This window comes from Bubalus kerabau, chromosome 2 (assembly GCF_029407905.1).
Source record: "Bubalus kerabau isolate K-KA32 ecotype Philippines breed swamp buffalo chromosome 2, PCC_UOA_SB_1v2, whole genome shotgun sequence".
In the NCBI taxonomy this organism is placed as follows: Eukaryota; Metazoa; Chordata; class Mammalia; order Artiodactyla; family Bovidae; genus Bubalus; species Bubalus kerabau.
In genome coordinates, this window is record NC_073625.1 from 128,973,999 (window position 1) to 128,989,262 (window position 15,264).

At 48.9% G+C, this 15,264-nt stretch overlaps 1 long non-coding RNA gene across 8 annotated transcripts in view; it reads right to left on the bottom strand.

The window, feature by feature from the left end:
* Positions 1 to 15,264, bottom strand: part of LOC129643781 (uncharacterized) — a 45,893-nt gene that overhangs the window by 16,488 nt on the left and 14,141 nt on the right. Inside the window, exons 1-2 of one of the 8 annotated variants that reach the window (XR_008710505.1) lie at positions 3,560 to 3,644; positions 847 to 926 (exon numbers count right to left, since the gene is read on the bottom strand). The exons of 4 other annotated variants lie outside the window; for them this stretch is intronic. This is a non-coding gene — a long non-coding RNA (uncharacterized LOC129643781). Of the gene's footprint in view, positions 1 to 846; positions 927 to 2,374; positions 2,400 to 3,559; positions 3,687 to 15,264 lie in introns of those variants that run through there. 3 more of the 8 variants (XR_008710504.1, XR_008710506.1, XR_008710507.1) reach the window with 3 other exon arrangements.

A 15,264-nucleotide genomic window follows, 5' to 3' on the forward strand; every position in this document is an offset into this window, starting at 1 on the left:
TACAATGCAGGAGACACAGGATATGTGAGTTTGAGCCCTGGACCAGAAGGATCCCCTGAAGAAGGAAATGGCAATCCACTCCAGTATTCTTGCCTGAAAAATCCCATGGATAGAGGAGCCTGGTGAGATACAGTCCATAGGGTTTCAAAGAGTTGGACACAACTGAGCACAGCACACAACACAAATGAATGCATTGTTTGAGTCCCTCCGCAAACAAGAAGAAACCTTCCCTGCCTCTGGAAGCTTATAGCTAGTTACTGAAGAATTCAACACAAAGGCTGTGTAGTCTCATGGTCAATGGCTTGCACTCCAGAGTCAGACTTGGCTGGGTTGAGTACTTCCCCCTGCCTCCCCTCCACTTATTGAACAAGTAAGTTACTTTAACCTTTCTAAGCCCCTGCTTCCTCATCTGCAGAATGGGGTTAATCTAATTTACTTGCAGAGCTGTGGGAAGGATTAGAGAGAATATATGTAAAGTGCCAGGCATTTGGTAGGTTTTCAGAAACGTTGGTTATAATTAAAGTAGCACAAAACACATGTAAAGTAATAAAAGGACACCACGTAAAGCAAGGAGGTCAGAGGATTGAGCAGGGAAGGAGCAAATAGCTCTTCTAAAGCCAGGGGCTTCTCAACCCTGGCTAGGCAGAAGAACCACCTGGGCAGCTTTGAAAGTATGCTAATGCCCAGGTCCCACCAAGCAATTAAACCAGAAAGGGACCCCAGGCCTAGGAACATTTTATAAAACACTTCCCAGGTGAATCTGGGTGCATCCCAAATGGAGACCCAGTGATTGAGAAGGTGTTTTGAAAATGTGATCTGGAAAGGAAACAACATGTGTTATGTTACCTCGTACACACTAAGCAGTCTCACAACTGTTAACTCATCTGAGTTCTTGTGATGATCACCTGAAGCAGGTACTTTTAAGCCTATTTGAAACCAAAGGAAGCAGAGATTTAGGAAGGTCATTGAAATTCACCCACCCCCAGCCCATGCTCTAGAGCTGCATCATCCAGGAGAAACAGAGTGTGAGCCATGAATGGGGACCAGAGGTACAATTTCAGATTTTCTAGGAGCCATGTTAAAAAGTTAAAAAGAAACAGGTGAAATTAATTTTTTAAATATATTTGATTTGACCCAATATAGCCATATGCTCTATTGCAATGTGTTATCAATATAAAAATTATTCACAAAATATTTCATATTACTCTTTTCACACTGAGTCAGCAAGATCTGGTGTATATTTTGCACTCAGAGCACATCTCAATTCGGACTGGCCACAAGTGCTGAATTCAGACGGGTCACATATGGCTGTGACTGTGGCGTTGGACTGGCTACAGGGACCGTTGGCCTGGAATCCGACCAAGCAGGTAATAAGAGGAGGTGGGGGGCTGAGGAATTTCAGAATTAGCCCAGAGGTTCTTAAATGAGAGAGGGATCTGGAGCTCAGACTGCACTCGGATGGCTGGGGAGTCTATAGGTCTCCACAAGCCTGAACAAGAAGTCCAAATGGACAGTCACATGCGAAAGAATGAAGCTGGACCTCGATCTTATCCTATACACAGACGTCAGCTCAGAATGGATTAAAGGCTTAAACATAAGACCCGAGTCCTTATACCTCCTAGAAGAAAATGTATAGGAAAGGCTCCTTGATATTGTTTCTCGGCAATTATTTTTTGCATTTGACTCCAAAAGGACAGGCAACAAAGGCGAAAATAAACAAGTGGGACTAAAACAAAGTATAAAGTTTCTGCATAGCAGAAGAAACAATGAACAGGGCTTCCCCAGTGGCTGAACAGTAAAAAATCCACCTGCCAATTCAGGAGACATGGGTTCAATCCCTGATGCAGGAAGATCCCATGTGCTGTGAAGCAACTAAGCCCATGCACCACAGCTACTGAATCGGTGCTTTAGATCCTGGGAGCTGCCAACTACTGAAGCCCACATGCCCCAGAGCCCACGCTCTACAAAAAGAGAAGCCGCTGCAGTGAGAAGCCTGCACACAACTAGAGAGCAGACCCCACTCACCAAAGCTAAAGAAAAGCCCAAGCAGCAACAGAGACCCAGCTCAGCCAAAAAGAAATGTAATTATTAAAAAAAAAAAAAGAAACAACGAACAAAATGAAAAGGCAACATATGGAATCTGAGAGAATATTTGCAAACCATGTATCAAAAAATGAGTTAATATCCAATACATAGGAACTCTTACAACTCAATAGCAAATAATAATAATAACTCTATTAAAAATGGGCAAAGGACCTGAATAGAGATTTTTCTGAAAACTCACAAATGGCCAACAGATATTTGCAAGGATACTCAACATCATTAATCATCAGGGAAATGCAAATGACAACCATAGTGAGCTAATATCCCATACCTGTTAGGATGTGTGCATGGTGTGTGCTAAGTTGCTTCAGTGGTGTCCGACTCTTTGTGACGCTGTGGACTATAGCCCATCAGGCTCCTATGTCCATGCAATTCTCCAGGCAAGAATACGGGAGTAGGTTGCTGTGCCCTCCTCCAGGGGATCTTCCCTACCCAGGGATCGAACCCGAGTGTCTTATGTCTCCTGCATTGGCAGGCAGGTTCTTTACCACTAATACAACCTAGGAAGCCCACCTGTTAGGATGTCTGTTATCAAAAATATAAGAAATAACAATGTTGGCAAGGATGCAGAGAAAAGAGAACCCTTGTACACTTGGTGGGAATACACATTGGTGCAGCCCTTATGGAAAACAGTATTAGGTGCCTCCAAAAACTAAAACTAGATCATTCAATCCAACATTCTCACCCTGGGTATATATTCAAAGGAAATGAAATCACTATGAAATAGCTGCACTCCCAGGTTCATAGCAGCATTATTCACAATAGCCAAGATAGGGGAACAACCTAGTGTCTGTTGGTGACTAAATGGATAAAGAAGATTCTTATATTTATGCAATGGCCTTAAAAAAGAAGGAAATCCAACCATCTGCAAGAACATGAATGAAACTGGAGTGCATTTATGCAAAGAGAAAAAAGTCAGAGAAAGAGAAATATTTTATGGTAAAACAGGTGGAATCTAAAAAAAAAAATCAAACTCATAGAGAATAGAATGGGAGTTGCTGAGGGCTGGGAGATGAGAGGAAAAGGGGAGATACTGGTCAAAGGGTACAGACTTTCATAAGACGAAAAAGTTCTGAGGACTATAGCCTAGAGACTATAGTGAATAGTACTGTATCGTATACTTGAAATTTGATAAGAAATCTTAAATACTATCACCAAAAAAAAAGGTAACTATGTGAGGTGATAACTGTAGTTAATTAGCTGTGGTAATCATTTCATAATGTATATGTTTATCAAATCATCACACTGTACACTTTATATAATGTTATTTGTCAATTACGCCTTAGTAAAGCTGGGAAGGGGGTTGGAAATCCAAAGATGATGAGGGGCCAGTGAGAGGATGAAGAAGGAAACCTCAGCAGGCAACCAGCCCCATAGTAGGACTGGGAGCCTTGGCACCTCCCTTCACCTCGGCTGGAGGAGATCCCCCGTCTAGGGGCTGAAAGTGTGAATTTACCGAGCTGGGAGAAAGCTGTTTTACGGTTCCTTTGGCTCCTTACTCACGGAAGCAGACTCACACCAGAACCCTCCCCTCCGGCTCCCCCCACCAGCCCTGCAGCCCATAAAGGGTAATGGAGCTGAAGTTAAAATAGTCACATGAAACCCACCTCATTTGAAAGGGCACCTGCTTTAAAGGCCAAATTTCCTGAGCCCAGGTTTATACATTAAGCTACAGAAAGACCTAATTAATTCAGAGCAACCCCACTAACTCTAAATTTGGGATACGTTCTGCCTCAGGCGGGTCTGAAGTCTTTCCTTTTACACTATCTATGAAGAAACGGTTTGCTAAGCAAATAAATAGTGCAGGCCAGATTACAGAGACAGGTCTGGCTTACTTAAAACTGTTTTTAAGAACTTTAAAAATCACTTTAGCAGCCCCATTTGCAGGAAGTTAATGAGATCATTACAGCTGGTCCTTATCTATTTATTTCAACATTTCAGTTTTCCAAGCACCTTCAGACACACCTTTGGATGTGACCTTTCAGGTAGAGATGCTGTTATGTTTTAGTCTCCAGCAACTAACTTAAAGCCTGACACACAGTAGGTATCCAGGTACTTAACAGTCACTAAATGAATGGAGACGGGCATGGCAAATAATAGTCGCATATTATAGGTGAGAGAAAGGAGGCTCAGAATTGTTTATAAGGTATCTCAGGGGATCCCTCCAGCTGAACCAGCCTATGGTTCATAAGTGGTGAAGCTGGGGTTCAGACCATTCCTCACTTTATGGGATCTTTCTGTTCTATTCTACTATTACCAGAACTGCTGCTTGACAACAGTTTATTAGCTAGGTTTCAGGAACAGTTTTTTTGTTGTTGCTCAGTCCCTAAGTTATGTCTGACTCTTTGTGACCCCATGGACTGCAGTAAGCCAGGTTCCTCTGTCCTCCACTATCTCCCAGAGTTTGCTCAAATTCATGTCCATGAATTTGACAGTCAGTGATGTCATCCAACCATCTCGTCCTCTGTTGCCCCCTTCTCCTCCTACCTTCAGTCTTTCCCAGCATCAGGGTCTTTTCCAATGAGTCAACTCTTCATATCAGGTGGCCAAAACATTGGCCACACTTGCTCCTTAGAAGGAAAGTCAGTTCTTAGGAGCAACGAAAGCCACTTTTTTTTTTTTCTTATAGGCTTCTCCCCAGGTAAAGGGGTGGTAAGTTCTGGAACCTCAGCCTCCCCGCTAACAAGCCACAGTTCCCTTCTCTGAAGAGCATGGGAGGCCTTTCTGAGTTGGCCTGACTCTGACACTCAGCATGCATGCCTGTTGGGATGTCAGGGGGCAAGCCTAGGTGAGTGTCCTCCCTGGGAGGAAAAGGCTGGAGGAATTGGGGACTGATTGTTCCACATTCCTGTGGGCCTGGATCCTCTCGGGATTGCTTCCCAAGGCACTGGCCTTCCCAGAAAGGATGGTCTCTGTCCTCTGGGTCTCCCCTTCCCCGGATTGGTGGGGGCTCAGCGCGTGGGGGTGGGGGGGGTGGTCGGGGGATGGTCGCTTCTCTCCCTGCCCATTGTTCTGGAGGCTCTGCTGGCTTGGAACACTGCACAGGGAAAATTCCCTGACCGTGAGATCTGCAGGCTGCAGGGTCCCGGGGGAAGGCCAGGCCTGGGGCTCTTTCGTGCTACAGCTGGAAAGAGGGGTTGGGTTTCAGCGAGCCGGGCTGGGGGAAAGCGACTTGCCTTCCCGGTGGTGAGGGAGCCGGCCTTGTGAGCCAGCAGCGCCGACAGCTTCCTGTCGAGAGCTGGGGGCCCACGTGACCGCTCCCCACTTGGAGGATTAGGGGGTGAAAGGCCCAAGGTGGCAGGAGAGCAGGAGGGGCACCCAGGCGCTATCTGGGGGTGCAGGAGGCAGAGCACTAGATCCTTTCTTGCTAAATGAATTCGGCTGGCTCCTGGCTCCTTGTCACACGGTCCAGCGAGCCGCCTCTGTCTGGGGGGTTATGGGGAGGCGGGGGTGGTGAGCCTCGGCACTGGCTGGGGCCAGGGCTGTTTGTTTAAAGTCCCCTCCCCCCAACCTGGCCACACACAGCCCCTCAGTGCCTGCCTGACAGGGAGGGAATGCGGTAGCCCCAGACCTGCTCGGTGAGAAGGAGACGGCTCGGCTGTGACAGGGAACAGACGGGCCTGCGGGCGGCTGGGCTGAGGGCAGTGCACAGTCTCTGCCTCCTGGGCCTCCTCCCCAACTGGTCCCTCAAGGCTAAGTGCAGCTGCCGCCAGGCAACCAGGCCTCCCACTGAAGCCATCAGCTCTGAAGAGGCCCCCAATATCAGGCCTTGTCTAGAGATGCCCTGTTCTGTTCAACAAGCATTATTGAGTACCTACAGTATATACCAGGTGGTGCTAGTGGTAAAGAACCCACCTGTCAATGTAGAAGACGTAAGAGACATGGGTTTGATCCCTGGGTCGGGAAGATCCTCTGGAGGAGGGCACGGCAACCCATTCCAGTGTTCTTGCCCAGAGAATCCCATGGACGGAGGAGCCTGACGGGCTACAGTCCATAGGGTCAGAAAGAGTCAGCCACAACTGACTTAGTATGCATGCACGGTCTACAGAGAGGCAGGAAGGTGACAGACCGAGATGACAAGGTTTGAGAGTGATAGGTGACAGTGAGTCCCAGAGGAGGGTACCCAGGTTAGCCTTGGGGCTCAGAGGCTGGGGAGGCCAGCAGGGAGGGCAGGGCAGGTCAGAAGGCATGCCCCGAGGACCTAGTTCAGACATGGGTTTCTGAGACCAGTCTCAGATCCCACCTGAGATGGATCCCCTCTTCCTCTCACCCCTGCCCTGCCACCACTGCCCAAGGGGTGGCCTTGAACCCATAGGCCTGTGGGAGGTAGAGAGACTAGTAGGTGGCTTCTCGGCACAGCCCTCCTCAGTCAGGTTTTCCGGGGCAGCTGGGCTCCCTCTCCCTCATGAACACTCCCTGTGAAGGAGGCATTGGGTGGCAGAGAGAGAGAAGGGGCCACCAGCCAGCCCACCACTACCGTCCAACGGAAGACCAACAGCCCCGGGCCAAAACCCTATGCCACCTGACACCTGACCAGGATCTGAGTGTGCACTGTTCCACATCACCTTGGAACGCTGGAGTCTCAGCCGCCTTCTCTTTGGAATTTCTGGTGCAGCTCTCTCTGCCCTGTAGGTGATTTTTGTTCCAAGCTCCATGTCTATTGTTTACACAGCTCAGAGTTCCGTGGAGTTAGAACAACATGCTTTCCTTCCCACTGAAGGTGCTATGAAAAACAGCCAGTCTGGGGGCGTGGGCGGGCAGAAGGGCCATGTGGACTGTCAGGCACCTTGTTCTGATGGGCTCCTCCACCAAGGATGCTCTCCCCAGAGCTGGCTCAGCCTGAAGACCCTGGGTGTTCCTGGAAGTGTGGCCTGGGACTCTGAGGGAGCTGGGGTTCTGGAACTCTTGCTGGGAATTCTGGCTCTAAGAATGGAGCTGTCCCTTCATGGAGACCCACAGGCCTGGAATACCTCCCAAAGAGGGGATGATGGAAATGTACCCATCTTCAACCCAGTTACCAGCTGCCACCTTAGCTGAGGGCCCCAGGAAGAGACAGGAAGCTGGTACTTCCATGTCCAGCAGGCCAGATGCTGGGAGAGGATGGGAGGGGAGAAGAGTGATGGGAGAGGAGGAAAAAGCTGTCCAGTCATTTTGAGGAAGATCTGAACACTCCTCCCTGCTTCTAACCAGCACATTCTGCCTCTGGGGATTCTCCCCAGCACCCTGCTTTTCCCTCTCCACTGGACAGATCTCCCTGCTTCTCTCTTGCTTGTTTTAAGAACTGACTAGAAGCAGTGGGCAGCGGTTTGGAGGCTTGAGGACTCTGATGATTATTCCTCAGGTCTTCTCTTGGATGTCCCCTGAGACCCTGGTTCAAAGCTCCCCACCCACCAACAAACCTCATTCCTGCCTCTCTCCTTGTGACCCCTTCTCTCCACCCTCCCCCTGACTTCTTCTCTGTCCTACAGCCCTGTCCCTCCAGCATGTCCTGCCTTTGGGTCTCTGAGTCTTCTCCACTCACACTGTGCATATTGCATATCCCTGTTCATCAGTTAACAAGCACCAGGGCAAGTCATTCACTTCCCTGGGCCTCTGTTTCCCTGTTTCTAAGATGATGAGAGCAGCAAGTGGGGGTGGGGAGCCATATGGCCTGGAGAGTCCCTACAAGCCCTTCAACCCTAAGATCCAAAGCACCTTCGTGGTGCCTGGGCAGATATTATATGAAAAAAAAAATGACCCCCAGTGTGTGCACTGGACCCCTGACCCCTCCAGCCCAGGCCAGCCCAGGGCTGGGGAGCAATCCCTTCAGATTCAAGAGACCACAGGTCAGATGACAGGATGGGCACAGCCATGTGGAGGGGACATCCCAATGGGAAGGGGACAGGAGCAGGGCGAGATGAACCTTCTCTACCCTCTCCCTTGACTAGTTCAGACACTCTTGAGTGCTGAAAAATTCCCCAGTGGTTCTGTACCAAGAATCCCCCAGCAGAGCAACTTAGTGTCTGGGGTTACAGAGACTTTGTTACTGCAGCAAAGCATACTACAAGCCATTTGCCGGTTTAATTTAATTATTTATGATAACACTTCAGAGTAAAAACTACACTTGTCAAAATAAAGGGGACTTTGTGCTGCAATGACCCAAATTTTATTGTTGCATTACTTAATGCACCGAAACCTGGTAATCGGCACCAGATCTCCCCGCAACTTGGGCAAATCAGCACCGTGTGCGGAGGACTGCGATGGATTATTGCTTCCTGCGGGAGTTATTTTAAACGAATTCTAACAAAAAGGCATTTCGAGTCCATTCTCTCACCCTAGTCAAACCACCTCCTTTCCCCCCAGAGGAGTGTTTCTGACACATTTGACTGTTGCTGTGTGCCCTTACAGAGAAGGCAATGGCACCCCACTCCAGTACTTTTGCCTAGAAAATCCCATGGACGGAGGAGCCTGGTAGGCTGCAGTCCATGGGGTTGCTAGAGTCGGACATGACTGAGTGACTTCACTTTCACTTTTCACTTTCATGCATTGGAGAAGGAAATGGCAACCCACTCCAGTGTTCTTGCCTGGAGAATCCCAGGGACGGGAAGCCTGGTGGGCTGCCGTCTATGGGGTCGCACAGAGTCGGACGCGACTGAAGCGACTTAGCAGCAGCAGCAGCAGCAGCAGCAGTGTGCCCTTAACCTGCCTCCCTCTCCTGCACAGGCCATCCACTAGCCGAGCCTTAAACCCATCTGCACAGCAGAATCTGCTAACGGAAGCTTAAAAAGATTTCAGATTCCTCGGACCATGCCAGAGAACCCCCACTGAGCCTCAATGTCACCTCCTCTATGTCAACATCCAGCCCCTCTGGGAATTTCCTCCTCTGTGGCCCACTTTGCTTGTCTCCTGACAGCTTCTGCTCCTCGACTGTAAGTTTCTTGAGAGCAGGGTCTTTATCTTTGGTGAGAGTTATACAGACCCAGTCCAGAGCACTAACTCCCGTTGTCACCCAGCATGGGACCCCTCTCCCTCCCACCCTCCCCCATGCCTTAGACCCACATTCTTCCTTTGGCAAAATTGGCCTTTTGAGGACAAGACCTTTTGAGGACAGAGCTTCCTGATTACACTGTGATAGAAATGACAGTTCCTGAAATCCAGTTGAATCAGATCTCTGGGAATGGGGTCTGTGCGTTAGGATTTCTTAAGTGCTCCTCCGGTGACCCCAGTGCACAGCCAGGGTTGAGAACCATTCATCCAATGAACTGGCCTAGTCTATGTTGGAGGGACCAAGGCCAAGGGTGCAGCCAAGATGCTGAGCTTCTGAGACCCTGCTTTCCATGAAGCCCCTGCTTCTCCACTTCTCTGCGAGGCTTATTTTCTCTCTCAGGTCCCCTCCAAAGGCGTCCAGGGCCTGCTGTCCTTGAGGACCCCACTCTATCCCTACTCTAAGAACAGTACCTAGAGCTGCCTGGCCCCCTGATGGGTCTTCCCCCAATGCCCAGAGGCAGAGGGGCAGGCGGTGGCAGGTGAGGCTGGGACCTTCCATTCAGGGGCTTTCACCACAGTCGATTGGGATTGTTTGTCTTAAACAAACAGGGGTTGTTCCAGGAAGGCGTTTGTCTGCATGGGGCAGCAGCGCCATTCATCATGGTGGCTCTGGTGCTGGGGGCAAGAAATCAGCCTTCCAGAGCCCTGGCCCACGGGGAGGGTCTTTGGGCTGCTCCCCCCAGGACCAGCCTGGAGAAGATGTCAGGAAAGCTAATGAGCAACAAGACAGCTGCAGCTTGTTAAAGAGCGCCTGGAGCCCATTGTAACTGAGACCTTTAAATATACATCATAGTCAAATAAACAGCATCCTCCCGCCCAACAGTCAGTCCCTCCAGTGCCAGGCTAGTCCAGCCCAGCCCACCCAGTTCCTCCCTCTCCTCCATGCCATCCTCCTTGCCTGACTGGAAATGACTTGATTACAACTGGGAGAGATGGGTGCAGCTAGGCTCTCTGACCACCCCCTTCCACTTCCCTCTATATAGAAAGAGCTATAGCTCCATCCTAGCTCCTATCACCCCGTTGAGGTCCCCGTGGGTTTTGGACAAGCAAGATGTGACTACAGACCCCTATCCCTCCTATCAGAAACTTCTGGAGTTACTGAAAGCTAACCTGGAATACCTGGTCCATGGCTCTCTGATCCAATTCTTCCTTCAAAACCCACCTTGCCTGACTTACCTTGGCAGAGGTAGTTACCTGCTTTTTGCTCTGACTGAATGTATGGTTCACACCTCTGGGGCAATCTAAGCCCAGGTGAGGCTAGGAAGTCTATGTCCTCCCCCATACTGAGCTCCTTGAGAGTGGGGACCAGTTTTTATTCAGGTCTGAATTGTCAGAGATTCAGTGTGTGACACCCAGGAGACATCAGTAAGTGTGTGCAGAATTGACTCCCGTGAATGGCTCATCCTCTCATTCATGTGCTCATCAATCCGTCAGGTCATGTTAGGTACCCACTGCGATACATGGTAAGTGGGCTCTGCATGAAGTGAACCATTGCCCTATAGTAAAGGATGCTAGCAGAGGGGGGCCCAGGTGGGAGGTCACTGGGCTGTTCTCAGGACAGTGTTTGTTGGAGAGCTCCCAACATCTACTCCACCTCATCACAGGGTACGATGCAACACACTACATTGTACTTCACCACAAATACCATAGAAACGCAGTGTCTGGTACTGAAGCTCCATACCACCCTGCTGCGATTGGCCGAGGCAATCCTGTATCTAACCCACTGGAGGTGGGGAAGGAACCAAGAGGGAGAAGAGAGACTTGGGACCAAGCAAACAGATCAGGTCTCTAAATACCCCCAGGTAGAAGCTTGGGCCAACCCAATCGTGCTAACCCCACTGACATGGGCCTGGTGGCAAACATAAGGTTCGGTGCAGACATTCTAAACAAGTGGTATGTGCATGTGTGTGTGTGTGTAAAGTGACAGCTGCTGAACATCCATTGGTTTTGACAGGCATTGTAGTAGGTGCTTTTATATATTAAGGCATTCAATCTTTATAAATTCCTGGGGGTGGGAGATGGTCTAATTGAGTTTATTTTATAGAGAAAGAAACTTGAGATTTATCCAGGGTCACATAGCTTATAAATTGTAGAGTTAAGAGTTGGGATTTGAACTCTGGTCCCCCAACCCCAAATTATTACCGTAAGTCACATATTATTTCCATTATTTAGTAATTAAGTCATATCTGACTCTTTTGCATCCCCATGGACTGTAGCCCACCAGGGCCCTCTCTCCATGGGATTTCCCAGGCAAGAATACTGGAGTAGGTTGCCATATCCTTCTCCAGGGGATCTTTCTGCCCTAGGGATCAAGCCCGTGTCTCCTACATTGACAGGTAGATTCTTTGCTTCTGAGCTACCAGGAAAGCCCAAGTCACATATAGGCAAAAGATAGTGATCTTGTCTGACAGTGGAGAAAGCAGCACATCCCAGGTGCAGTGAGCATGTCAGATAACCTCTAGATACAATTAGTTGTCAGCATCCTGCCCTAGGGTTGATCCAGAAGCAGTCAACACTGACCATATAGCTCTGAGTACCAGGTTAAGACAGAGAGGCATCTCTGCCTGAGGGTACCTGGTATTATCAGCCAGTTCCTCCAGACCTTGAGCAGACTAAGCACCTAACATATATTTGCTTTTCTACAATGCCTTCATCCCCAGCCCAGGCAGGCCCCCCCCTCCAGCCTGGACCCTAGACCAGCCACTTCAACATGGTCCTCCCCATGTCTCTGTCCCCTGGACCTGCTCTGGATGTGAGTGCCAATGCCCACCACAATTACTCCTGCCATATTTTCATCCCTGCTTCCTGGTGGCAGAGCCCTGCAGAAACAGTACACACAGGGTTTAGGCTTATCCTGTCCAATCAATTGCCCTTGCTCTCTTCCGTCTGCCCCCTTAACCCTGGCAACACTGGATACTTAAAGGCTGTCTTCTACAGCTCAGGAAACTCTACAGGGTCTGGCATGGCACCTGGTATAAAAAGCCAGTGGGTACATTTAGGTATGTTGTTTACAATTCAGAGGCACTCAGCCGAGTGGCCAGCAGGGGTGGGAACCCCTGCTCCTCCAGAGGTGCTGTCTGTTTACTCAGCCTGCACCCCTGAGGCTATGTCTGCCCGGGAAAGGGGAGACGTTTTTCCTCTACTTGGCATGAACGTGTTGCTGGTGAAGTCTTCCCTCATGGAACAATTGAATGAATGAAAAATTCCAACCTGCTCTCCAAATCTTAGCCATAGCAGGGAATGACTGCCCACTCCAGTATTCTTCCATGGACAGAGGAACCTGGCAGGCTACAGTCCATGGGGTCACAGAGAGTCAGACACAACTGAATGACTAACACTTTCACTTTACTTTCTCCTTCTGGGTGTCTGACCTGACTCCACACTCTACTCCATCATACTTCTGTTTGTCTCCCCCTCCGCTTGCTGTGTACTCTGAACAGAAAGTGCTCTTTCCACTTTTCCTAAATTATCCCCATTGGAAGGACACCCAGGCCTCCCCAGTTCTGCTTCCCAGGAATCTGTCTTCCCCCTTCTTTCCTACTTCTTCCCCTTCTTCTCCCCCTCTCCTTTTGTATTCTTTTTATTCATTTCTAATGTTTTAAAATTGTGGTAAGTTACACATAACATTTTCCATTTCTGTGTATATTTCAGTGGCACGAAGCAAATTCGCGTTGTTTTGCAAGCATCACCACCATCCATCTCCAGAACATTTTTCTTTTTCCAAAACTGAAACTTGAATTCTGTAGCCATTAAACAATAACAATCCCCCCACCTCCCCCAACCCCTGGGCCCCTGGCAACCACCATCCTACTTCCTGTCTCCGTCTGACTACTCCAAGTACCTCACGTGAGTGGAATCGCACTGTATGTTTTCTTTTATGACTAGCTTATTTCACTCAGCGTGCTATCTTCAAGGTTCATCCATGTTGTGATATCTGTCAGAACTCCCTTCCTTTTTAAGGCTGAATAGTATTCCATTGTGTCTATATACAACATTTTGTTTGTCTGTTCATCTGTCAGTGGACTCTTGATTTGCTTCCATCTTTTGTCTATTATAAATGATGCTGCTATGAACATGGATGTCCCTACTTCTCAGCATCCTCTTTATCTTCCCCTTCATTTGTTCATCCTCTCTGACAGGAAACCTACACAGTATTCAGCAGCCACAAAGAGTGGATTTTCTAAGACAATCCCGGTTTCATACCATTTTTTCTATTGTCCCCCAAAGCTGCAGAAAAGTCCCAAAAATTCCAGTAAATTTTCTCCTTCTGTGTCTTAAGCCCAGAAGAGACACAGAAGTCTTTTCTAAGATCTTGATTTTTTTTAATACAGGAAATTTCATTACTTTTAAACACCTCCCCCACTCCCCGCCGCCCATTAAATAAAAACAAACATCTTTGCAGGTCCCCGCTGCCTCCAGGTACCATCTCTATCCTTCCATTTTCTGCCAAACCTCTCTGAGTGTTGCGCACACTTCTTCCGCCTCCTCACCCCCTGCCACGTTCTTAATGCCCTGCAATCTGGCTTGGCCGTACAACTCTACCGAACCTGCCCTTGCCAAGGTCACCAATGACTTCTAAACAAGTTTCGATTGTTCTATTTCTTGATTATTGAATAAATGCTTCATTGTAGAAAAATTGGCAAGTGCAGAGTAGTGCGTAGGAGCAGAAAAAGGATCACCCATATATAATCACACCCTTTCCAAGTTGACCACTGGGAGCATTTTGGCATTCTTCCTTCCAGTCTTTTTTCCTTATTCCAATAATTTTGTAGTTTTTTTTTTTTTACCACCTCACCTTTCCCCATCCCTGTGGCACATATTTACCTCTTAAAGCTCCTGCCTTCTTGTCTGGTTTCTGCTCCAATCATTCCACCCATGTCCTGTTTGAGCCACTCTCCCACTGAATCTTGCTGGGATTTACATGGAGGCTGAGTTGCTGTTTCCCTAGGGGTGCCAGGACCCTCTCTGAGAGCCAAGGCACATTATTATCAGAAGTCAGAAACAGAGGTCAGGTAAAGCCCAAAGTGAGGTACCTGCACCCCTTCTCTGCCCGATATACTCCCATCATGCCCCAAATCCTCATTCAGTTGTCATCTCCCCTGTGAGGACTCTCCTGACTCCCCCTGGCAGGCTTGATCACTGTACACTCTGATCTTCCCTATTTCCCCTCAGGAACTGTCCATCCTTCTGTTGCAGAAGTAACCACCTTGACTTACAATGATCTGTTTACTGACTGTATCCTTCTCTAGACCAGCAGCTCCTTAAGAGCAGGGATCTCCATTATTGATCCTTGTATTTCCTGAATCCAGTGGAAAGCCCACTGACTGGTTCTTTTTCTTTTTGGCTGTGCTGCACAGCAGACGGAATCTTAGTTCCCCTGATCAGGATTTGAACCCGCACACCCTGCAGTGAAATGGTGGAGTCTTAACCACTGGACCACCAGGGAAGTCCCCCCACTGGCCAGTTCTGAGGCCCCTAGAGGGGAACTGACTTGCCCAAGGTCATACAGATACCCATAGACTGAGGCCACAAAAACCCCAGGCCTGTGGGACCCCTGATCCTGAGTTCTTTCTGCAGCACTGTGGTGGAACCCACGATTATGCAGCTTTAAGAGGAAGGGCTGTGGTGTGCTTGCCAGCAAACCCCAGGCTTTCCAACATGAAAGAGCAATGTGGGACCAGAGCCGCTTTCCTGCCTGAGGCTGTGTGTGTGTGTGTGCGCGTGGGGCAGGAAGGGGTGGTCCTCGCTGCTGTATCACCCAATTCACCAAGAGAAACCTTTCTCACTGAAGCTTCCAGGCTTGGAGCTCCATAATCCCCACTCTGAAATTTCAGCCAGGAAGCCCTTCCTTAAATGTAAATCAATCTCTCTCCTCCAACTATTGAGCCAAACAAACAGAAAAGGCCCAGAGCCCTACCTGCTACACAGGATGCAGAGAGTTCAGAGAGGAGTGCATACATGATTAGCAGAAGTGAGAGGAGTTGTAGAAGGAGAGCCACCCAAGCTCAGGCCTGAAGGATGGGTAGGACTTGACGTGGGAAGTAGTTTTTAATGACGGTAGGAAACCAATGCATAGAGGGTAAGAAGCCAATGTGTAGAGGCAAGCCATTGCGGGCCCCTGGGAAAGAGTTAATC